Consider the following 2,353-nt stretch of genomic DNA (forward strand, 5'->3'; position numbering starts at 1 on the left):
CTTGAAGGAATATTGAATGTTTTAGAAGCTAAGTACATTTATTCCCATGTTATTTCTTATTGCTGCTATTGCACGTTGAAGGGCATCTTCCGACCAGGAACCTCTGGTAGAACCTGATTTTCTTATGTATTTGGTTGGCATTTGAAGCAAAAACATGAAAACAAATATTATGTCTCCCATATCACAAACATATTTATGATCATATTTCTGAATATTAGTGCATATCGTAAGCCATCTCACCCGAGTTACGTTGTGCCATCTATCCCAAAGAACGGGTGTGATGCCCCACCTTACATTAAAGAAACTATGCGTCCTAATGCTTTGAAATATAGCCCGTTACATAACCTTAAATAAAAAGCTTCTTAAATGTCAAAAACATTACCACTCTACCTAAATGCATTGACAAAATAGAAGCTTCCGAGTCAGTATCCAAATATTTTCAAGCCTACTTACAAAGTAATAAACATGATAACTTGCCTTACTTGAGGATTTTTCCACACCACACACCGCAACTTATTGTCACGTCAAACTAACTAATCACCTGTAATACATGCAGCCATATCTGTTAATACATAGCCGAGTTTAAGGCTTTTGCCATCTCTCCCGCTGGGGCAACTCCCCCGGAATTACCCTAAGGGAAAATACAAATATCGGGTTGGCACCTCTGTATGTCAAAAAAAATCTGCAAAAGTGCAAAATAAAACGTTTGCTCAGCCGAAAAGTCTAATACAAATGTCGTACGGTAAGTATTTTACAGCGTTCAAAGTAATCAGGCACTCGGCTTCGCCATCGTGCCTGAAACCTAGTTTTCGCGCGGTGTAACAACCCTAAAAAAAACAACAAACAAGTGTCAGAATTGTTCACCACGCAGAATGTGCTGCCAGTTTATTGAGAAATTTTCAATTTTGCTGCCGGTTTGTTTGTAAAAGTAACAGTGTTATTTTGTAAATAAAAATAAAATTACTCATTTCCACATTAACTGAATAATTGCTTATTTTGTGATGCAGATAAAATTGTATGCATTTTATTAGACATTATTTATTTACAAATTCAATCGAACAGATTCGGTTATATATTTATTTACTCAGGTAGTATTAAATAAACAACACCTGTGAAAACAATTATCATATTAACCACATATTGTGAAAAATTATACATTTTTAGGAAAACAAACACGTACCACTAAATTGTTTTTATAACAGCAAAACCTTCAAAGTATTTTTTAAATTTAACAACACATTTGAGTTAATTTTTTTATAAAAGAAACAAGAAGAAAAGTACAGATCCAACTAACTATGTATAATTTACAACAGAATCATGTTAACGTGTGTGTATTATTCTCTTAATGAGAAGGCTGATGCCTTGTCATGGAAGTGAAAAGTGTGTTAATTTTTTAAATTTTGGCTTGTGTTGGCAATCATGTCCAGTTTTTGAAAATTTCATATAATTTCTGATTTGAATTGTTGACATTTTTCTGCTGCTACAGATTGACCTGTTCTGTGTTCTTAATCTGTCAATAAAATCTCTGTATTATTTTCAATCCCTCAGATCGGCCACAATCTGTAGAATCGTGCAGCGTCGATAGCGGTTTTCATAGCGACGCGGTTTATCGATCTCACATTCGCAAATGCATCAGAGAATTAGAAATAGTGAAAAGCTCTTACTGTCAAGTTGAAAATCGAAATGAAAGTTGGCGTCTCGATCACGCGAACCCCGCAGATAGATTTTTAGCGCGAATTCTCCGTCAGCTCGTTTTGTCATTATCATTGCAGAACACACAACACACAAACGGTGCGGTTGTGGGATATCCTCCTTGCCACGACGCCGTGTTCGTCGCACGTCAGGTCTCGGTGGCGGCGCGCTCGGATAACGGCAGCTCCGGTTAGCCGTCGACCGCCACCGGCGGCAAAGACAAAACACATGACAATAGCGGCGGTGGCAATAACAGAGCTCCCATCGGCGTTTGGCGCCCATCTCGTCCCACCATATGTGACGCCTGCGCCGCCTTCGCCAGCGTGTGCCGATAAACCGCGTTCTTGTCGCTCCAACGCCAATTTATATACTTCGCTCCTTTATTACCGCCAGGCCCGGCCCGCTCTGACCGCAAACGCGCCGCTCTCGCTCGCTCCCGCCGCCCGCCGCCGTGCGCCGTCCTCGTCCGGCACGTACCCCTTTATGTTGGCTTCTGTTTTAATCTGGAGCGGCGGCCTCTCGCTCTCGCACCAGGGGGCGGCATAGGGGCGTCTTCGTCGGCCTCCCCTGATAACCAAAGGGTTATCAAGCGCAAGAGTGCCACTGCTTTCGGACGCAAACCGCGACGCGTCTCCGGTTGGCCGTCCTCGTCTTGCCGGGG

General features: G+C 41.8%; 1 protein-coding gene across 1 annotated transcript in view; it reads right to left on the minus strand.

Moving 5' to 3' along the window:
* run (segmentation protein runt) overlaps window positions 1-2,353 on the minus strand; it is a 100,222-nt gene that overhangs the window by 28,944 nt on the left and 68,925 nt on the right. The window lies entirely within an intron of this gene.

This window comes from Tenebrio molitor, chromosome 9 (genome assembly GCF_963966145.1).
Source record: "Tenebrio molitor chromosome 9, icTenMoli1.1, whole genome shotgun sequence".
In the NCBI taxonomy this organism is placed as follows: Eukaryota; Metazoa; Arthropoda; class Insecta; order Coleoptera; family Tenebrionidae; genus Tenebrio; species Tenebrio molitor.